At 33.8% G+C, this 24,759-nt stretch overlaps 1 protein-coding gene across 1 annotated transcript in view; it reads right to left on the bottom strand.

The window, feature by feature from the left end:
* The window catches only part of LOC138698523 (uncharacterized), a 598,444-nt gene that overhangs the window by 392,947 nt on the left and 180,738 nt on the right, over positions 1-24,759 (bottom strand). Inside the window, exon 2 of the mRNA XM_069824513.1 lies at positions 14,615-14,768. The gene's annotated coding sequence lies outside the window, so the exon portion shown is untranslated. The remainder of the gene's footprint in view (positions 1-14,614; positions 14,769-24,759) is intronic.

Below are 24,759 nucleotides of genomic sequence, written 5' to 3'. Positions count from 1 at the left end.
ACATTCCTGCCACTACCGGCGTTACCGTACGTATCGGTACGTGCTCTTCAGAATGAACGCCGTACTTGCTAGGCAGCTTTTCTGCCTCTTAGGTTATACACCTCTGCGGAAGTGTAGGAAGATTGAATTCTCTAGGCTCATCGGCTAGCCACATGACGGCATACAGCGAGCCATGACACATTTTGAACTGAACACCCAGTATAATCCCCAGATCATTTCGCTTTAGTGATGAGTCGAAAGAGAAAGATTTTTTATTAAGAAAGAAGGTAAAGCTTGTATTATGTTCTATTAACTTCCTTACGCATGACATTTTATGTTACAAATAAACACAGTGAAGGTTTTAGTAAAGAAATACTGTCTAGATCTGCTTTAGAATAGCTAAAGGTAAAAATGGGATATCAACAAGGTGAGACTGATATCAAATATTGTTAGTAGACCTACGTTGTGCGTGAGAGTTACAGAATTGCACGACATAATTATAATCGACTAGCTAAGGGCATTTATGGATACATTTGAAATGTGGCACTATCATGTAGAACATAAACAACTTCACTTTCTTTGACTATAAACTATCTTGAGTGATAAGAAAATCTTCTTATCAAATATAAGATCCTACTTCAAGACCTACAGCAGAATTCACTGCTAAGTTTGGAGAAACAGTGACAATTGACAAGGAATCGAGATTTTTCTGAAATTCTTTTGGCTCACAGCCGATAGAAGATCCTGAAAGTTTATAGCTTGAATTAATAAATCTACAGAACAGCACACCACTCAGATTCCAGCGAAATGAGGAATCGAACTGTTCGTAATGTTGCCTAAGTCAGAATTTCCAAATATACTCTTTGCTTCCATATATACTGTATGTGCTTGAGGCAGAGTTTAATACAAGAAAGAAGTGTAAAAGCTCTCCATGTACAAAAAGAGTTTAGAAGTAAGTTTATTTCATCTGCCGTGACATGTGAAAAATACTTCCTTAAATTTGTGTTTGCGAATATAGACTGTTACATTTCTGAGAACAGAGGAATACTCTTTAATGTATAAAGACTTGTTCATTCTCGCGTTTCATGTTTCAAATAAGATATATAATAATACATATTAACAAATATGTATAGTATAAGTGTTGCAGCTATGTTTGTTGTCTCTTGAAAAGGTGTATTCAGGTTTGTTTCCAGTACTAAACTAATTTACAAAGATAGGAAATAATATAATTTTGTTATGTGTGTTTAGGTACAGTCTGTCTAAAATTGCTATAATTATTGTACCAGCGTCATTCTGAAATTCAAATCATGGAGTAGATATCACGACCACCTGCATGAGCCGCCAGAGCGCACCGTGGCAGTGAACTGCTTTTGCAGCGTAACTACAAACAACTTGTAACTGCTGCGGCTGGCTCCGTCTGTCTTTCTCTCTTTCAAAGTGTTTTAGCACTTTGTGAGCATGAGTTGCCCATCCATGTCTAAGATTGTAAATCCAACTCATTGGGCAAACTCACTTGGAAATAATGCAAGTGACATTAATTGCATAATCGTCTGCTAATTACCGCCCTCCAATCAGATTCACTGATGGCGACTGATGGAGACTGCCACCATTTCTGCAAGCTGATGGAACCGGTGCGACATCGGTGGAGCATCAGTGACGTCATCGGTGAAATTCGGAACACCGTGATGCCATCAGATTGCTCAGCGTTGAGATTCGGAATACGCTCAATACCATCCAATCGCACTTCCTCATACTCAACCTCTTTCGCAATAGCCCTGCCAAGACTCTGGAATTCGTTACCTGCTAGCATCAGGGACTGTCGAAATAAAATTGAATTCAAACGTAAACTTACTAGGCACTTGGTCAGTAATTGAGACTCGTTCAGACATGGTTTCTTGTAAATAGTTCTCTTAATCTATCACAAAATATTTCAATATCCGGTAATTTCATCACTATACAATTTTATTATTCTAAGTTTAATTTGTAATTAAGTAAATACAAAAAATATTCTTTGTTCTTAATCTCTATGATAAATTGTCTAGCTTTCATTAATCAGGTAATCTTTTCGTACTTTGATTTTTATTGTAATTGTAAATTTAATATTAATTGTAATTTTATTCTTCATATTACATATAATACAAATATTTATTTTCAGTCAATGGCTTTACTATTAATATATGTAAGGTGCGGGTCCTTACATTACATGATTTAATATTGAATGAACGTTTTCGTCGGTTTCATACCAACATCATCAGATACAACATTCTATATAGCAATATCATCACTAACAGGTACATATGTCTCTACAAACCAAAATACAATATATATTAATAAGCGTACAATATGATAAAAACATGATAAAAACCAACATAATTAGGACATAAATGTGTCTTTCTTGTGTGACTACACCCTACTGTCAAATGATTAAAAAGCAAAAGTGTGATTACAATACTTGTACAAATATGTTTGCAGGTCTTCACTGATAAAATAATAAAAAATAAAATGAAATCTATATACTATATTGTGTGAAGAGATGCATTACAGTCTGATGACGTTGGTATGAAACCGACGAAAACGTTCATACAATATTAAATCATGTAATGTAAGGACTCGCACCTTACATATATTAATAGTAAAGTCATTGACTGAAAATAAATATTCGTATTATATATCATAGACTTTTCTGAAAATTAATCAAAATGAATTGCAAAACTTCATATTATAGTTGTAATCCCCTGGTAGAGGGACAGAGAAGGCCTGATGGCCTTATCTCTACCAGATTAAATAAATAAATACTATTAATTATTTAAATTGAATTCAATTCAAACAAAAAACACGTCAATTTAGATATTGAGGGGGAAGTCGGAAACCAGGCTTAATTGCATTTTAAATTTCATCCCCCCACCCCAGCCACCACCACTTTGAAATTTCAAATAGCACCCTATATTTTTATACTTAAATATGAACTAGCATTCAATTGTTTACTTACTTACTTACAAATGGCTTTTAAGGAACCCGAAGGTTCATTGCCGCCCTCACATAAGCCCGCCAGCGGTCCCTATCCTGTGCAAGATTAATCCAGTCTCTATCATCATATCCCACCTCCCTCAAATCCATTTTAATATTATCCTCCCATCTACGTCTCGGCCTCCCTAAAGGTCTTTTTCCCTCCGGTCTCCCAACTAACACTCTATATGCATTTCTGGATTCGCCCATACGTGCTACATGCCCTGCCCATCTCAAACGTCTGGATTTAATGTTCCTAATTATGTCAGGTGAAGAATACAATGCGTGCAGTTCTGTGTTGTGTAACTTTCTCCATTCTCCTGTAACTTCATCCCGCTTAGCCCCAAATATTTTCCTAAGCACCTTATTCTCAAACACCCTGAACCTATGTTCCTCTCTCAGAGTGAGAGTCCAAGTTTCACAACCATACAGAAGAACCGGTAATATAACTGTTTTATAAATTCTAACTTTCAGATTTTTGGACAGCAGACTGGATGATAAGAGCTTCTCAACCGAATAATAACACGCATTTCCCATATTTATTCTGCGTTTGATTTCCTCCCGAGTGTCATTTATATTTGTTACTGTTGCTCCAAGATATTTGAATTTTTCCACCTCTTCGAAGGATAAATCTCCAATTTTTATATTTCCATTTCGTACAATATTCTGGTCACGAGACATAATCATATACTTTGTCTTTTCGGGATTTACTTCCAAACCGATCGCTCTACTTGCTTCAAGTAAAATTTCCGTGTTTTCCCTAATCGTTTGTGTATTTTCTCCTAACATATTCACGTCATCCGCATAGACAAGAAGCTGATGTAACCCGTTCAATTCCAAACCCTGCCTGTTATCCTGAACTTTCCTAATAGCATATTCAAGCGCGAAGTTAAAAAGTAAAGGTGATAGTGCATCTCCCTGCTTTAGCCCGCAGTGAATTGGAAAAGCATCAGATAGAAACTGACCTATACGGACTCTGCTGTATGTTTCACTGAGACACATTTTAATTAATCGAACTAGTTTCTTGGGAATACCAAATTCAATAAGAATATCATATAATACTTCCCTCTTAACCGAGTCATATGCCTTTTTGAAATCTATGAATAACTGATGTACTGTACCCTTATACTCCCATTTTTTCTCCATTATCTGTCGAATACAAAAAATCTGATCAATAGTCGATCTATTACGCCGAAAACCGCACTGATGATCCCCAATAATTTCATCTACATACGGAGTTAATCTTCTCAAAAGAATATTGGACAAAATTTTGTACGACGTCAACAAAAGTGATATTCCTCGAAAGTTACCACAGTTAGTTTTGTCCCCCTTTTTAAAAATAGGCACAATTATGGACTCCTTCCATTGTTCTGGTACAATTTCCTTTTCCCAAATAGCAAGTACAAGTTTATAAATTTCGCTATATAATGCACTTCCACCCTCTTGTATTAATTCTGCTGGAATTTGATCGATACCTGGACACTCGTACTTTTTCAGATTTTCTATCGCAATTTCGACTTCTGAAAGTGTGGGTTCGGGTATAAATGGCTCAGCAGTTTGTATTTCAATTTCGTCCCGATCATTTCTATTTGGCCTATGTACATTTAGTAGTTGCGCAAAATAGTTTTTCCATCTGTTTAGGATTGATGGAGAGTCTGCAAGCAAGTCACCATTCTCATCCTTGATCACGTTTACCCTTGGCTGATATCCGTTCTTAAATTCCTTTATACCCTTATATAAATCTCGAATGTTTTTATTCTTACTATTTGTTTCTACCTCATTCAGTTTTTCCTTCAAGTAACCTCTCTTTTTATTCCTAAGTGTACGACTTGCTTCCCGTCTTTCATTGAAATAATTATCTCTCTTCTCCTCAACTGGATCCTGTAAGAATTTCAATTTTGCCTGTTTCCTTCTTTCTACTACCATGCAACAATCTTCATCAAACCACGGTTTCTTTTTCTTAGTTTCATAATAACCTATGCTCTGCTCAGCTGCAATTTTGATACTATCTCTGATATTTTCCCACACGCTATTAACATCTAATTCTTTCTCAACTTCGTTATTTATAAAAATAAAACGGAAATGAACTATTTATTTATTTATTTCTATATTTATTTATTTATTTATTTATTTATTTATTTATTTATTTATTTACTGTTTGTTTGTTCATTTGTTCATCTACTTATCTATTTATCTATTTATTTATTTATTCTGGTAGAGTTAAGGCGATGAGGCCTCCTCTTCCACACTAATGGAACAATGACAAAAATAAGAAAGTCATACTTAAATATAATAGTACATTATGCAACGAGCCTATAATGATAGTAGGCCTATTTAAGAAGCGAGTATGGATGTTTATGAAACGAGCGCAAGCGAGCTTCATAATTTTCATACGAGCTTCTTAATTACCATTATAGGAGAGTTTCATATGACTTTTTATGCTCGACCACATTTCTAACTTGAAATTACAGTATTCAGATGTATACATTTTATTTGTATCTGACAAGATCGGAAGTGACCTTGTTCTAGGTCGTGAATTGTGAGATGTGCGCTGACGCGAAAGTATTGATTTTTTCCGAGGAACAATAATGTCTTTGACCTTGATGTAATCCCGTTAAACTTGATATAACCTTGATTATTGAATTCGACATTGAAAAACGAGATGACAAATTGAATTTATTTGAATATTATTTACAATTAACGCTAATTATTATAGTAACAGAACATAACCTTCTGCGACAGTATTGGATTTCCAGCCTCCGTGACTTTTCGCTAATTCTCTTTCGATTGAATATCCGAGAATAATCGATACTTTCGGTTTTATAACGGTACAAAGCTGACTCGTTATTGGCTGAACACCTGTAAGCTGAGTTGTCATTGGCTGAACGCCTGAACTTTAATGAATAGGTGTACTTTAATGACATGCATTAAAGGACTGCTACCAGGTGTATAATTACTACATTTCGGCATGGTCGAGTATACAAATAATTTTCATGCACATTAATAAGCTACACGGGCCATAATGAAATATTAACTAAACATGATACATAATTAAGTTATTTACAACTCATATCCTAATTCTACTTTATGAAACGCATAAAGATAAAGTTTTAGTTTTCCTTATTACATTGACGTTTTCCTCTTTGAATACTGCATCTTCCATCCCGACACTAAATTAATGTAAGCATAAGCACATCTCTAATGTGAACTATCAGATTACATGTATGAAATGAAACGACGGAATCGAACTGTTGGTGACATTTTGCAACTGGCAAGTGAAAAACTGCGATATAAATCGCGATACCCTAGAAATAACATGACACTGGAATTTCAGAGACACGAAAGGCCCCACCGGACGGTAGACAGCTGCGTGGGAGCCCCGAAGACCATCCATTTTGGCACGACTGTGACCAAGGTCTCCCAAGGAGAGGGGTCCGCCGCGGCTTTCCAACTTTCAGGGATGACACGGTTACATAAAGTAAACATTCTCGGTTGCTTTTAGAATTTGCATTGTAACTTAGATACGTGAATAGAAACGATCTTTTTTGACTGTGACGTCAATAGTTTTATTCTACACCTGGTAGTTTTAATGGGTCTTCGAATCAAAAATAATATACATCAACTTACTGCTGTCGCAGTAATGGAGAGATTCGATAGCTGCGAAAAATATCCCGGTCATGCGATCATTAAATCCCCGGCGGTGATCGCGTGGTGTAGACCATCAGATTATCACGCATACGTCTGGATTCGAGTTACAGTGAGACCTGGGATTTTTCGTTGAAAAGTCCGTAGTTACAGCCTACTTGGGAGCAGACTTGGTCGCAATTCAAATTCAAATTTATTCACAATTTACATTTGAAATGATTCATATGAATAGATACCCGAAATGAGCATATGCTCGTGCTCGGGTACAGTCCAGTAGTCTACATAAATTTTAAAGAGATCAATAATAATGTTGATGTTAGAAATAATAGTAACAATAATAATAATAATAATAATAATAATAATAATAATAATAATAGAATATCCGTGACGGAGATGATACAAAGATAGTAATACAAATTAATTCATTAATAATAATAATAATAATAATAATAATAATAATAATAATAATAAAAAAACAAAAATATTTACAATAATGAGCTTTTGTTTACTGATTTTAATGTTTTGAAAATTAAACAGATTTATTATATTGCCTTATTAATCTTCATACATAAAAACCGTAATAAATTCAAATTGTATCACCATAAATATGGAACTAAAGGATCCGATTTTATACGACTAGAGGAATCAAAGTGTTTCACAAGCACAGCTCTGAGCCATGGTACCTACTTTGGTCCAAGGTTATACAATAAAATAATTGATAAATACCCAAATTTGGAAAATTCTAGTATCAGGAATTTCAAAAATAGCGTTAGGAATTTAATTTTTAGAGAATATATATTGATTTAATATGTATATGTATTTGTATGACTTAAATTGTTAAAATTGAAATTGTATTTTTAAATTTAATTTATTCCTGTAATTTTTTTTCTTGACCCAGTTTGTGTCAAAAAATTATCTTTGTGTTTATCTTTGTGTTTAGATATCTCCCTGAGCACGAGTTTTTTACTCCTTCAGGGAAGAACTAAGATTGTATTTCTGTCAATGTTATTTTATTAACAATAAACAACAACAAACAACAATAAATACTAAGACGGATAAAATAAAATATAAAACCACTAGCGAGAGTTAACACAACTTAAATAAGCATATAATAACCGGAAAAAAAATGAACTCGAAAATCAACAGAAAAGTTCGTTGTATCGCAGACGAAAGCAACTGCCGTATTGACATTGTGCTATGCATTATTGGTAGTGGGGGGGGGGCGAAGATATACGTAACTGCCGTTCTCTTCGAAATCCCGTACAATCATGGAAAGTTAATGCTGAAAAATAAAATGTCTGCGAGTCAGACTGTTCATTATTACCAGGATAAATACAAATAATACTGAAATATATTAATCAAGTTTCAGTTATAGATCTCCCCTTTTGTGCAAGAGGTATCATTATCAAAATATTTTATGAATGGCGGGGAAAATATAAATTTCAATAAATCTCTAGTGAGAGAGATAGTGACAAGTACAATCAAGTGTATCTGTGGCGATGCTAAGAAATCATTTATTGGAGATATACACTGTTATTAATTAAGAAAATGATCTATATATATTTATTACAATGTTTTATCTTATAGGTTACATGCATCAGTTTGGAGTTTTTATTTTTTTAGTTGGTTATTTAACGACACTCTATCAACTAATAGATTACTGATTAACTTTTCAACTTCTTCACTGTGTTAATTTTTAGGAAATTACCTCGCTGGCTAGTTTCGAAGTGTTGTTTTTCATTGTCCAAAGCCTAATCAACAAAAATTACACATTAAAGAAGTTGAAAAGTTAATCAGTGCTGTATGTGTTAAAGTGTATAATTATAGAACCATGAAGTAGATATCTCTCGAGGAGATCTCCTTATAAAGAAGTACGATGAGCAAGATTTTTGTGCTGTTCTTTGTTGGATAGAAAATAGTCGTTTAAAACTAAAAAATAGATATATATTTCAAATTCACAGCTTTCAAATTCTAATTGTTATTACAGATATTATTTATCGCATAAATGTGAATGCTTTTCAAAAAGAGAGAAATCCAGATTATGTAGGATTAAATGATTTAGTAAAAGTGAGGATAAAAACATCCAAACCTATTCCTTTTGATTCTTATAAAAAGATAAGAGATAAGGGAGCTTCCATTTTGATAGATGAGACAAGTTATGCTACAGTAGCCGCTTGTATGATTGAATAGATTTTGATTTTTTTTTCTTATGCAGCCGCCAAATTACTCTTCAAGGAACGACCACTCATATAAATTGAGGGAAAGAAGGCAGAGGACGGACACTGGAAAGTTTTCTTTTCTCAATCGTACTATCAGGGACTGGAATGCTTTACCTGCAGACTTACTAAAGGCTTTACCAACAACCAAAAATGATTTAAAAATAGGCTTAAGGACCTTACTAATAGACGGTAATTATACACAGTATTTAAAGGGTGTAAATGATATGTTGTTATTGAAGTGTTGTATCAATGAAGAATTATATTGTGTCAGTGAAGTGTGTTGTATCAGTGAAGAAGTATGTCGTGTCAGTGAAGTGTGTTGTATCAGTGAAGAAGTATGTCGTGTCAGTGAAGTGTGCTGTGTAAGTGAAACGTGTTCCTGTCAGTGAAGCTGTATAGGTTATAGTGGCAGTGCAAAGTATTTGAACAGTGAAATGTTTTTGAAGTGTTAGTGAAATCAGGATAGAATCAGTGAAATGTGTCGTAGTCCCATTGCAGTGAGTGAGTTGACAGCGAAATGAGTGTAATTTGAAAGGTACTTGTGCAGATATGAACATATCATACTCGTGGGTTTTAGTTCGATCTTAGTTTTAAGATACAAATTAGATTTATTTCAAATGTTATTTTAAGTGATCGTTTCATTTAATTTAGTATATTCCCTGTTGTTGTTGTTGTTGTTATTATTATTATTAATTATTATTATTATTTATTATTGTTAGTATTAATTATTATTATTAATTGTATTTTTAATTAATAATTTTATTATTGTCATTATTGAGTGTAATTAGTTACCACTGCCACCGGTTATATACCCACTGCAGTGTGAATAAATACATAAATACATACAATCCAGATTTTTTAAATAATTTGTTTGAAAAAAGAAAAAAAAAGATTTTATCCTTTTCCTCACAAAAAAAATGTCCGAAAAATTTGTGAAAGGTTTATTTTATCTTCTTTTTACCCCTAATCTGAATATTCTAGAAAACAGAAAATCTTTAAAGAAAAATTATCAAAAATTACAATAGGAGTTATATAACATTCTTCTATAATTAAATTTTGAAAAAGCCCCGTCAAAAATATTTACCGAAAATTCTTTTGAAAAGATGATTTACCTTCGAAGGAATTAGTGATAGAGAGTTGGTTGGCGAGATAAGGCTGAGGATTCGCCATGAATTACCTGACATTTGCCTTACGGTTGAGGAAAACCTCGGAAAAAACCCAACCAAGTAATCAGCCCAAGCGGGAATGGAACTCACGTCCGAGCGCGACTCCAGATCAGAAGGCAAGCGCCTCAGTCCATTGAGCTACGCCGACGGCCTTTCCCTCTGTTAAGCATTAACATAACTCCGTCTGAGCTCCATTCCATCATCGCGCCATAGCATTCTACAACGCCGGCTGGTGACACGCGGAAGACTTTGTTCTAGGGGTAGTGGTTGCCTACTCGAAACCTAGAAACTCAGCGATCCTTAGCGCAGTCGGCTACTATGGGTTGGGAATGCGCCAGTTGGGAATTAGTACAGTAAATCGTCAATGGTAACATTGCTGGTTTAGAAAAAGGATACAAAAGACCGACCATTAGTTACTTGAGAGTGTTTTAGCTTATATGACGTGCAGATACTCATTCGCTCGGACTGACGAAGTGAATATGATCAAAAATACGCTAGGACTCGCCTTCGGTAGCTTAGTGATTATCATGTACAGGGTGACTGGTAACCTTTGCACCAAAATTTAAGAGATGATTCTATATGTTATATGCAAAGCTCGGAACTTGGGGACTTGTGTCTTTGAACGTGGCTAAGCGACCGGACTTCAATGCCAACAAACTCCCGCTTCCAGCACAGAGGTACTGTAAGGTCTGCTATAAAAGTGGTTCCTGGCTGGAACAACATAATGATAATATTATGGTAGGTTGAAACAAGTAATTTTATAGCATATACATATATATATATATATATATATATATATATATATATATATATATAAACATGCAAAATATATCAAATTTACAGTTCTGCTCTGTATATTTTATTACAGTATATGACTACATGCCGTACATTCGAATATTTTTCGAACCCATACCTTCTTCGTCTGTTAGTTAAACATGATTTGAAACGAAAGAAACTTATTTACATGTCACATGAAGTGACGGGAGCAAAATTAATTTTTTTTTTTTATTTTATTTATTTTAACTAGCTACCTACTGAATACAAATTACATTTATAAAACAAAAATGTTTCTATCCACTACCATAAGAGCCAGGCTCGTGTACGGTGTGGTCTTAGTCAATAATATAACATAAAATTTACAAGGACACTTTACTAAATACAGTAACTTAATTCAAACCAATAAATACAACACAAGAGCAAGAAGAAAGAGAAAAAGAGAGAAAAATAAACATTTAATATAAATTGACAATTCGACAGAAGCCAGTAATATTCAATAAAAACAAGAATATAGTAGACAGAAATAAAAGGTAAAAAATACATTTGTTAATATTGTATTATATCGTGGATAATTTTACAAATCTATTTTTTAAAAGCTTCAACTTTAAAAAATTTCAAATTTGGAAATGGTTTGTAATTGTATTATAACATCTTAGGCCGAAATAAAGTATTGAATATTTTCACTGTCACTGTTTCCCGTTCGATTTTCAGTAGTTGCTAGCTGATCTCGTATCTGAGAAAGATAAGTATCCTAAATTTGTCTCGAAAATAGTTTTCAATTTCTATGTCACTACGAGGGAAGGTTCCACTACGACTTGATCCATGGCTATGGAAAAATTTTCCACCGATTTAAGGGACTGCAATGTATTTCAATTAATGCCCGTTATCAATCTCTAGTTTGTGTTTGACACAAGTTAAAAAATATAAACTCTCCATTCGAAGAGAATAATTTATCTCCTCAGAATTCCTCCACGAAATTCTGTACCTAAATTTTCAGAAATATATTTTCAAACGTATACCCATTCGAATAATACGTATTTTCTTATTTTCAAACAGACCGTTTACCTCTAATTAATTATCTGAATGCCATTGGCTTCGACACGACACAGTTTCCTCGTCAGTCTTCCTGTCATTCGATGTGACCACGTTCTTAGTACACACGTCTGTCCCTGAGCACTTGCAGGGTGAGTTTTGTGTACGCTGTACCTGTAACCTTACTCATGCACACGACACACAAGTCCCCAAGGTCCGAGCTTTGGTTATATGTAACAAAACTATAAATTCTGTGGCCGGGAGGAGAAAGGTCTTAAGTCAATTTTTTGTGAAAAGGGGAATTTGATATATTCTGAAAGCGGAAACAATTCTCTACAATCTGGTAAAACGGCTAAAGTCAAATAAGACTCCTGACTGGATTCACAGAGCGTTACCAAATGTCTAAGTACTTTTTTGAATCGAGCACACACAGAATAAAGGACTTAAGAATATTTATTTTAATACTTTATTCCTTTTTTATATTATAAAAATCTCATTGTCACAAAAAGTTGACTTAAGACCTTTTTCCTCCCGGCCACAGAATTATACTTTTCCTTCCATGAAACACCGTTAAGCAGGAAAAAAAAAATAGTCTTTGTCCAATGTCTGCAGTGCTTGGAAAGAGAAAAATGGCTGATTGCTATACAAGCAGATAGGTAAAAAATAATCTGAACGTTAATGTCTTGAATCTTTTTTTGCAAATTAAACCGTTTAGCCATGACTTTAAATCGAATAATTGCGAAAATCGTTGAAATAAATCTTGCAACGCAGCGTACTGGCGTTTTTCACGGGAAAATTGTGAAAGATTTTGTCGCATTGTTAGAATCCGATAACGTTACTATTGATTTCACCAGGATAGTGCAAAATATCGCACCTCTAATGAAGCCATGAACATGCTCAGAAACATTTTTGGGAATAATTTCATATTAAAAAATATTTAGTTACCACGTCCCCCAGAATTAACTCCACCATGTTTAATAAAAACAAGCTCTCGCACTTTGGATAACATGAATATAACATTGGATTACTGAGGCATGTGTCGTTGAACATGTGCAAGGGATATTCAGTTTGCAACAAAGATGAGGAGGGACACTTTTAACATGTATATATAAGAATGTATACAGAACTGTTACTTATTTATGTACTTTATTTAATACAGCGTTGTCAGACACAGCCTAAACGGAGCGGAGCGCTCCACTATAACTCGTTGCGTGCTCCGGTGCTTCCACAGACATAAGCAAGTTCACGCTCCGACTGCACGTCTCTAGCTCCACAACCGGTTTCGGAGCTTACAACTCTGACACTACTGATTTAATACAACAAATTTTCGAACTTCGAGTACGAGTATTTCATAAACATCCCTTATTCTTTTACTGAAACGTAAAGTTTATTAACTGTACGGTGAGTGACATCTTCAGTTTTATAAGCTTGTTTACATAAGTATGACGAGAATTTCGACATGCTCCGTTATTTCTTTTCTATTTTTTCAACATTCTCACTAATATAGAAAGATTCAATGTTTCAATCGTCAGTTGGATCCGTTACCCAGAGCTATCCTGTAATGTTGGTCAAGGATCCAACAGCTTAATTTCCTTTGCTTTCTTTGATGGTGAAGCAGGTGACTTCGAAACTGCAGATATTTCTCCTCTACGACATGGAGTAAAAACGTAATAATATCCTATCAATAAAGAAAATCCCTTTTAATGCAATTCTCTCCCCTAGATTCAAGACATCGAATAACAGAGACAGAGAGAGAGAATACATAAAGATTTATTTTAAATACTGTAACTTTTTTCAAATTAAACACAGAATAAATATGGGAAATGCCTATTATTATTCGGTTGAGAAATTTTTTCATCCAGTCTGCTGTCATAAAATCTGAAAGTTAGAATTTATAAAACAGTTATATTACCGGTTGTTCTTTATGGTTGTGAAACTTGGACTCTCACTTTGAGAGAGGAACATAGGTTAAGGGTGTTTGAGAATAAGGTGCTTAGGAAAATATTTGGGGCTAAGAGGGATGAAGTTACAGGAGAATGGAGAAAGTTACACAACGCAGAACTGCACGCATTGTATTCTTCACCTGACATAATTAGGAACATTAAATCCAGACGTTTGAGATGGGCAGGGCATGTAGCACGTATGGGCGAATCCAGAAATGCATATAGAGCGTTAGTTGGGAGGCCGGAGGGAAAAAGACCTTTAGGGAGGCCGAGGCGTAGATGCGAAGATAATATTAAAAAGGATTTGAGGGAGGTGAGATATGATGATAGAGACTGGATTAATCTTGCTCAGGATAGGGACCAATGGCGGGCTTATGTGAGGGCGACAATGAACCTCCGGGTTCCTTAAAAGCCAGTAAGTAAGTAAGTAAGTAACTTTTTTCAAGTCAGGCTAAGAAGTTATCAATACTGTCTCGTAATTCGAGGCTTAATGAATTACATTCAGAGATAATAGTCAGACAAGCCCATATAGCTCACAAGGCTCCTTTTTCATATTTCTGAGTAAAGTTGCCATAGAAACAGATTACGATTTTTCACTTTTGCTCGGCCTTCATGAAACTGATTAATGGTGCCCCATTTTGCACTGGTTTTACAAAGAGAAGAAACTTGGACCAGAAATTCGAAAGATTAATTGAAATGGCACTTGCTCGCTACGCGCGCCAACTGTCGAGCAACAAGGAATTAGGTGTCATTTGGAATTAGTAGTGGAGCAACGGGGCTACAGTTACAAAAAATCTAAGTAGGACGCAGAAAATTGCTGCGTAGAAGATTGCAACCACGTACTTACCGTTGGCAGAGGACGTGCTGCAGTTCCGACATCTTATGTCGTCCTTCGTTGTCCGTAACATATTTTGATGCTTCATTAGGACCTTGAAAATCCTGCCTTGGGACTGCGTGAAGGATTCTGAATCACGTAGCCCTCTCTCACTACGTTACACAACCTATTGAAAAGGAAATACAGTATATTTATAACGGGGTTATATATGCAGTCTTATGTATGGCTTGCTGATTATTATTATTATTATTATTATTATTATTATTATTATTATTATTATTATTATTACTAATGAGTCCATAATTGTACCTATTTTTAAGAAGAGGGACAAGACTAACTGAGGTAACTTTCGAGGAATATCACTTTTGTTGACGTCGTACAAAATTTTGTCCAATATTCTTTTGAGAAGATTAACTCCGTACGTAGATGATATTATTGGGGATCATCAGTGCGGTTTTAGGCGTAATAGATCGACTATTGATCAGATTTTTTGTATTCGACAGATATTGGAGAAAAAATGGGAGTATAAGGGTACAGTAAAAGGTATCCCCGTAACATGCCATGAAGGCACTTGGGGGGCATGGGGGTAGAGCCCCATGCTTTCCATGACCTCGGCACTAGAATGAGATGGTGTGATCGGCACCACGCTCTGACCGCCTTTTACCCCCGGGAAAGACCCGGTACTCAATTTTATAGGAGGCTGAATGAACCTCGGGGCCGTTCTGAAAGTTTGGCAACTAGAAAAAATCCTGTCACCACCTGGGATCGAACCCCGGACCTTACATCAGTTATTCATAGATTTCAAAAAGGCATATGACTCGGTTAAGAGAGAAGTTTTATATAACATCCTTATTGAATTTGGTATTCCCAAGAAACTAGTTCGATTAATCAAAATTTGTCTCAGTGAAACTTACAGCAGAGTCCGTATAGGCCAGTTTCTATCTGATGCGTTTCCAATTCACTGCGGGCTAAAGCAAGGAGATGCACTATCACTTTTACTTTTTAACTTTGCTCTAGAATATGCTATTAAAAAAGTTCAGGATAACAGACAGGGTTTGGAATTGAACGAGTTACATCAGCTTCTTGTCTATGCGGATGACGTGAATATGTTAGGAGAAAATCCACAAACGATTAAGGAAAACACGGAAATTTTACTTGAAGCAAGTAAAACGATAGGTTTGGAAGTAAATTCCGAAAAGACAAAGTATATGATTAAGTTTCGTGACCAGAATATTATACGAAATGGAAATATAAATATTGGAGATTTATCCTTCGAAGAGGTGCAAAAATTAAAATTTCTTGGAGCAATAGTAACATATATAAATGATACTCGGGAGGAAATTAAACGCAGAATAAATATGGGAAATGCGTGTTATTATTCGGTTTAGAAGCTTTTGTCATCTACTCTGCTGTCCAAAAATCTGAAAGTTAGACTTTATAAAACAGTTATATTACCGGCTGTTCTGTATGGTTGTGAAACTTGGACTCTCACTTTGAGAGAGGAACAGAGATTAAGGGTGTTTGAGAATAAGGTTCTTAGTAAAATATTTGGGGCTAAGAGGGATGAAGTTACAGGAGAAAGGAGAAAGTTACACAACACAGAACTGCACGCATTGTATTCTTCCCCTGACATAATTAGGAACATTAAATCCAGACGTTTTTGAGATGGGCAGGGCATGTGGCACGTATGGGGAAATACAGAAATGTATATAGAATGTTAGTTGGAAGACACAAATTTCAAAATCACATCTACTCATACTCCTATCAGATTTATTAGTTATTATAAACTATCTAACTATGGATGATAAAGTTACGAAAGCAATTGAATCACTAAGTATGAAAAGGGAATGTCACCTTCAGTTAGTTTTGAGAAAAACACAATTTCTGCACACAACGAAATATAAACAAAATGCATCGAAAATATTTCTATGAACCAATCTTGACTACACAAGACATTTATGTAAAAAAAAACATGTTTTTCTCAATTTATTCCGCTCTATAGAAACATTTTTTGTGTGTGGACTTGTTCTCCTTTCATATCTATTGAAATATATTGTAAAAAAATATTAAATAAAATATATCGTTATCTCTATTAATGAAATCAAAAGTTTCATTGTACACCAATTTATTAACAATAGTAGAGTGTAGCATATAGAAATTTTGAAAACTGTCGGTTATAACATAAACCAAAAAATTGTGTGTGAGGACTTGTTCTTCTTCCATATCTAACGGAATATATTGTAAAAATATTAAACAAAATGTATCGTTATCTCTATTATTGAAATCAAAAGCTTTATTGTATACCAATTTATGAACAACAGTAGAATGTAGCACATAGAAACATTAAAAGCTGTCGGTTATTACATAAACCAAAACATTTTTGTGTAGGGACTTGTTCCCCTTTCATATCTAACGAAATATATTGTAAAAATATTAAATAAAATGTATCGTTATCTCTATTATTGAAATCAAAAGTTTTATTTTACGCCAATTTATGAACATTAGTAGAGTGTAGTATATAGAAACATTGAAAGCTGTTGGTTATTACATAGACGAAACAATTTTTGTTGGGGACTTGTTTCTCTTTCATATCTAACGAAAGATATTGCAAAAATATTGAACAAAATGTATCGTTATCTCTATTATTGAAATCAAAAGCTTTATTGTATGTTAGTTTATGAACAATGGTAGAGTGTACCACGTAAAAACATTGAAAGCTGTCGGTTGTTACATACACCAAAAAATTTGTGTGTGTGGGGACTTGTTTCCCTTTGTTTCCATTATTTAAATCAAAAGCTTTATTGTATGCCAATTTATGAACAATAGTAGAGTGTAGTACACAGAAACATTAAAAGCTGTTGGTTATTACATAAACTAAAAAAATTTTTGTTGGGGATTTATTTCCCTTTCACATATAACGAAATATATTGTAATAGTACATCATGCAACGAGCCTATAATGGTAGTAATTAAGACGCGAGTATGTTTATGAAACGAGAGCAAGCGAGTTTCATAATTTTCATACGAGCGTCTTATTTACCATTATAGGCAAGTTTCATAAGACTTTTTATGCTCGACCATATTTATAACTTGAAATTATTCATAAGTATTCATGTTATTCTTATCTGACTGGGGAGCGGAAGTGACCTTGTGCAATATCTCGTAAATTGTGAGATGTGCGCAGGCGCGGAAGTATTGATATTTTCCGAGGAACAAATATCATTGACCTTGATATAATCTAGAGAGTAAAATGAACATTAATCTTAATATAACCTGGAAATTAATTTAGACTTTGAAAAACGATATGACAAATTTAATTTATTTCAATATTATTTACACTTAACGCTAATTATTATAGTAACAGAACATAACCTTCTGCGACAGTATTGGATTTCCAGCCTCCGTGACGTTTCGCTAGTTGTCTTTCGATTGCATATCCGAGAATAATCGATACTTGCGCTTTCATATTGTTTTCTGTTTGGCGGAAAACCTGAACTTTAATGAATAGGTGTACTTTAATGAGGTCCATTAAAGGGCTGCTACCAGGTGTATAATTACTACATTCCGGCATGGTCGAGCATAAAAATATTAAACAAAATGTAACTCTATCTTTATTATTGAAATCAAAAGCTTTATTATATGCCAATTTATGAACAATAGTAGAGTGTAGTACACAAAACATTGAAATCTATTGGTTATTACATAAACTAAAAACAAAAATTGTTGGGGACTTGTTTCCCTTTCATATCTAACAAAATATATTGTAAAAATATTAAACAAAATGTAACTCTATCTCTATTATTGAAATCAAAAGCTTTCTTGTACGCCAATTTATGAACAATAGTAGAGTGTAGTACACAGAAACATTGAAATCTATTGGTTATTACATAAACTAAAAACAAAAATTGTTGGGGACTTGTTTCCCTTTCATATCTAACAAAATATATTGTAAAAATATTAAACAAAATGTATCTCTATCTCTATTATTGAAATCAAAAGCTTTCTTGTACGCCAATTTATGAACAATAGTAGAGTGTAGTACACAGAAACATTGAAATCTATTGGTTATTACGTAAACTAAAAACAAAAATTGTTGGGGACTTGTTTCCCTTTCATATCTAACAAAATATATTGTAAAAATATTAAACAAAATGTATCTTTATCTCTATTATTGAAATCAAAAGCTTTCTTGTACGCCAATTTATGAACAATAGTAGAGTGTAGTACACAGAAACATTGAAATCTGTTGGTTAATACATAAACTAAAATAAAATTTGTTGGGGACTTGTTTTCCTTTCATATCTAACAAAATTTATTGTAAAAATATTAAACAAAATGTAACTCTATCTCTATTATTGAAATCAAAAGCTTTATTGTATGCCAATTTATGAACAATAGTAGAGTGTAGTACACAGAAACATTGAAATCTGTTGGTTATTACATAAACTAAAATAAAATTTGTTGGGGACTTGTTTTCTTTCCATATCTAACAAAATATATTGTAAAAATATTAAACAAAATGTAACTCTATCTCTATTATTGAAACCAGAAGCTTTCTTGTACGCCAATTTATGAACAATAGTAGAGTGTAGTACACAGAAACATTGAAATCTATTGGTTATTACGTAAACTAAAAACAAAAATTGTTGGGGACTTGTTTCCCTTTCATATCTAACAAAATATATTGTAAAAATATTAAACAAAATGTAACTCTATCTCTATTATTGAAATCAAAAGCTTTCTTGTACGCCAATTTATGAACAATAGTAGAGTGTAGTACACAGAAACATTGAAATCTATTGGTTATTACGTAAACTAAAAACAAAAATTGTTGGGGACTTGTTTCCCTTTCATATCTAACAAAATATATTGTAAAAATATTAAACAAAATGTATCTTTATCTCTATTATTGAAATCAAAAGCTTTCTTGTACGCCAATTTATGAACAATAGTAGAGTGTAGTACACAGAAACATTGAAATCTATTGGTTATTACGTAAACTAAAAACAAAAATTGTTGGGGACTTGTTTCCCTTTCGTATCTAACAAAATATATTGTAAAAATATTAAACAAAATGTATCTCTATCTCTATTATTGAAATCAAAAGCTTTCTTGTACGCCAATTTATGAATAGTAGAGCGTAGCACATAGAAACATTGAAAGCTGATTATTTATTACATAAACCCCTGATTTTAGTCATTTTTATTCCATTTTCGTTGTAGTTATCACTGTTTACAACAGATTTATTACGTTTTGCAGGGTTTGAAGAAGTATTACTTTCATCGTTTGACGCCATTTTACTCACGTTACACATGTTTCCTCTATAGGACAGGAACAACAAATTTAAATTTCTTATGAGAAGGGAACAAGTCATGGACTAAGTTCCTTTTCAAAGTAAACATGAAAACTAAAATGTTGAAATCTAGACTAAGGAAATGTGGGACCTGTTTCCTTTTCATGCAGAATGAAAGAGCATACCTAAATTATTTTTGCCAAAACTGGGACTTATTCCCTTTTCATATTTAGTGATTCAATTATAAATTATAAATCAACAAAGACATTTGGAACTAATGGAGTGCCAACCTTAATAATTAAATGTAGCTCCTAAATTTAACGCCAATTTTAAAGGATGTAAGTTTCTTGAATAAACCTACGCCGGAATCGAAATCGTTTACATTTCTACAGACTCAACAGTCAAGCAAGGTCAGTAGTTAGCAGCGGACGTTAATCCAAATAGCTTCGTTAATGGCCAGAACTCAACCCCTACGCACATTTCTTGTGGCTCGCTAATGTCTGTTTACTTTAGTCTGCCTGTTTAATCAAACAGTTTCTGTTTATAGAAACCATTTCAGAATTTACCGTACTAAATCCTGCAGTCTTTTAAGTATGCAATTACCACTGCCTGCTGTCATTTTAATATCAGAGAGAATAATTAAGATGAATCTACTGCTGGAATTGTACAGGGACATCACTTTATTTTTACCAACATTTTTAACATTAACCTGGCTATACTCGGAAACACTGTTACCCCCTTCCATTACAGAAGTTTGGTGTTACTAGTGCAATATGTAAACAAATCATTTTACTAGCTATAGGAGGAGAGAAAAGTAATGTATCCATTTATGTTACAGGGAAATACGATATTACGATTTTCAGTTTATTACTTTTGCGGTATTTTATCAAAATACAGTAGAGTAGTAACAGTTTTTTTTTCACAAATTGAACTCTTCAGGTGGTTGTAGTCATTATATAACGGCTACTTTATTCAGCATATTACCGTACTTTCGGTGACTCTAATCTTCACTTCTGCTCAGTCCACACAGATAAAGTTATTCAGTCATGCTACACACTGTACCTGTGCGAAATAAGCACGGGAGGGTATTTATGGAAATCGCGAAAATCACGACATAACAGATATACAATAGATTTTTACTAATCTTCACGAATTAAGTGATTCTGATTAATAATATGCGAATAAAACAATCACGACAAATCGCGAAATAGAGTTATAATAGTAAAATATGAACACATTCACGAATTATTATTATTATTATTAATATTATTATTATTATTATTATTATTATTATTATTATTATTATTATTATTAAGTCTTATTATAATAGCGTCGTTTTGTAGCGAATTTCATATTCTGAGTTCTTTTATCGTACTTTTTTTCATTTGAAGTTGTTATAATATCCAAGTAGGCTACATTACATAGTATTCCAGGTGTTCTGATTACATTAGTGAACTCAAAAGAACTCACTAATAATTTGAAAGCGTTAACTTGAGGGCTGCAAGTTTTTTTTTTTTTTCGTTTCTAATGAATGTGTGTTAAGTACAGTCTCACTCCAACATATATTGTCTATTAGCCATACCGCACCTTTACCAGAATCCAACGAACCTTTAATGTTAATTATTTAAAAATTAATATTCACACTGAGTTAATACTCCAATTTCAAAACAATTGTATTTTCCAAAATTTCCATTAATACCCGCCAAGAGTACAAATCAATCGTCAACAATCTCCGCCGACACCAATATTAAAAAACACAAATGATAAAATTAATCTCTATAAATACCTGCCCCTGGAAATAAGCTTCAATATATAGGCTCTTTCTGTGTAGAAGACGCAACCATATTTCTGAAACACACTATACTCTGTACTGTTTACTTCACTGCTAGCAGACTTCGAATGCAACAGCGGCCGTAAGTTTGTGTGGCTGACGGGAGCAAGGACATTAGTGAAAGGGGTGAGAGTCAAGTACATTCAGAAACGCTGGTACAATAAAAATGCAAGTGAAAATAAAGTGATGTCCCGGTAAAAAGAACATTTAAATAAACATGAAATAAAAGAATAACGTAGCTGGTAGCACATCCCCTATGATGTAAGAGTATCTACGATGTGCAGAAAAATTCTAACAACAAATTTTGTGAGGTAACAGATGAAACAAATGTAATTTTTAACAATAGAAAAGTCTTAAAATACTAGAGGAGTCAAACTCAATGAATAAGTCTTATTGCCTCTTCAAGGGGTTACATACACCTTCGGGAGTCTAACAGATAATTTTTCATTTTTATATTAACTTAATCTAAACTCTTTGCTTTATATCTGTGAGAGAAATTTTGAGATACCTATAACATTGACCAAGTTATGCACTAAAATGTCCTGCCGTACAAACACAATACCAGCCAGCAATATGTAGGTAGTTTAGTAATTTTATTGTTCATTTTCTCAAAACTGTCTTCCAAATTTTTTTCTTAGATAACACTGAACAACAATAATTTTGCTCCGACTTAAAACAATGTGTCCCTAATGAATTGATGTACGCTGAATCCGAAAATGCATCTTCTCTTTTCTTCGAATCACGTACGGTTTTTGAGACATGCTATGATTTCACTTTTCGATAAGCGCTCTCCCAGGAAACATCTGGCGCGGGTTGGGGTAATAAACCAAAATCAAAGCTAATGCATTTTATGAATTTATGACCTATTACCGCTTTTTTATGATTGTTGGTATGTTCTTTTGTACTTCCAATAAATAAACAGATATTGGTCCCTTCTATTCAGTAAATTTCTCAACAGTTCAAAGTGAGGTCTACACAATGAACAAACAAGGGTGTAGTTTTCAGTATTTACAAGAAACGTTTACCAGTTAGAGGAAGGAAAATTAAATGAGGGCATTTCCATCGGTCCACAAATTCGAAAAGCTATGGCTGACTCTTTCTTTGAGGAAAAACTTTCCGTTACAGAAAAAATGGCATGGCGCGCTAGATTGTTACCGTCTTTTGTTTCCTTCAATGCCTCAAACTTACAGACGAAAAACTTTGAAAGTTTTATTTTCATCTGGCACCAATATTACATTTCTACCTCTATTCATTCAAAAAATATAATCCTCTGAAATCCCCATCATGACTTTTAGGACATAGTTTAATGTCTAAACCATATACAGTGGAAGGTCTTAAGTTCGACAGAAATCAAGTTCGACTGCTTAAGTAGGAGAATTAGCTACCCCCCTCCCCATATGGGCATTAAGAAATGGGTTTGCCATTTGAATATGAAATGGTTCTGTCTTTTGTAGTGATACTTTTGTTAAAGAAAAACAGAATATTATATTGATTAGGACATCCATATTGATCACTTATCTTAAATTAATGAACTCTTCTTTTCCTATTTTGAGAATTGTGCCGTTTGTGAGACGGAACTGTCGAAACCCACTGTGGTACTAGAAGCGCATACACAAGTCTCGGGGCGGGCAGGAAATGCAAGTACAGTACTGTATTCGTTGATGGATAACCAATAAGAATTTGTATTCATTTCACCTGTCACACCCACTACCCTTATTGGACTGAACTTTCAATTCTGTTTTGTCGAACTTAGGAGAGTCCACTGTAATTTACAAATTAAGTCAGATAGTTTACTTTTGGGGATTATAAGAATATCTTTTATATGCAATCCAGAAAACGAACATTTATCTTTTTGTACGTGCTTGTATTTTGAATACTAGTTTTAAAAAAGGAACTAATAACGAAAATATCAAAGGAAAAAAATAATAAACAACTGAAACTCGTAAAAAATAGTAATAATGTTTTTTTAATGCATAATTGATAAAGAAGTAGTCAAGAAAGTGTCTTTTAGTTACACCGAGTTTTTTAAAGCACCTATGGCTACACCCCCTTTCTTCCGGTTTAGCAATTAAATGTTATTCATCGTCCTGTCCAGAGCCACCTATTGAACGAGAACCCAAAATATTTTGGCAAGAGAACGCCTGACGACGTCTAGTGAGAATCACGAGCATCAGCATGAAGTACGAAATCTGTCGGACAGAGGGCGAAGTGAACCGCTATCACAGAAGAATTAAAATTAGGTGGAATTCGACAGAGTGCGTAACGCTTATTACGCACAGGGAAAATTCAATTTGTAACTTGGCAAACTACATAGACTGATGTAACACATTTGGTTCCAGCTAATTATTTCTGAAAACCTTATAATACGAATATAATCATTACTAACTTCTAAAATTAAATTGATGGAGAATATTACACTTCGTGCAGAAGATAGCAGAAATTTCGGTTGTATAAAGAAATAATATTGTTGGGAATACAGAGAAGGGGAATTGTGTAAACATGAAATGAATATAAAGTTACATTTATCTACATAATGGAGGACTGTGGAGTATTGTAAATTTAGACATTATATCCATCAGAATTATGTAACTGTTCCATCGTCACCTAAGGAAAGGAAAAAGAAACCTATCTTCTGGATCAGTTACCAGTATTGAGTTTCGGAAAAAGGTCTCGTGTAAAGGATTCAAAAGAAATTCTCCTTTCCGTGCCTTTTCTGATTAATTCCATATATCTCCATAACGTTGTATGTTTCTGCAAATATGATATGGTGCAAAAATCCACCGTGAAAATATATGCAACATATCTAATAAATTTAATTGAAAAATTGGTGTTATCAAGATGACACATACTTTTTTCGTGCGATATTTCGAATGTTGTCAGTGTTCATTTATTCTTTGAACTATTACTTTTTTATTGGTCGTTCAACCTCCCTTGTTATATAAGTCATCCATATCGAAGCCTGTAGGAGAGAGGGCGATTCTATGGACACAAACACTAGAGATGGACACATATGTCGGCCTCCCTTAGCGCTGGT

This window comes from Periplaneta americana, chromosome 4 (assembly GCF_040183065.1).
Source record: "Periplaneta americana isolate PAMFEO1 chromosome 4, P.americana_PAMFEO1_priV1, whole genome shotgun sequence".
In the NCBI taxonomy this organism is placed as follows: Eukaryota; Metazoa; Arthropoda; class Insecta; order Blattodea; family Blattidae; genus Periplaneta; species Periplaneta americana.
This window is presented reverse-complemented; position numbering and strand designations above follow the sequence as displayed.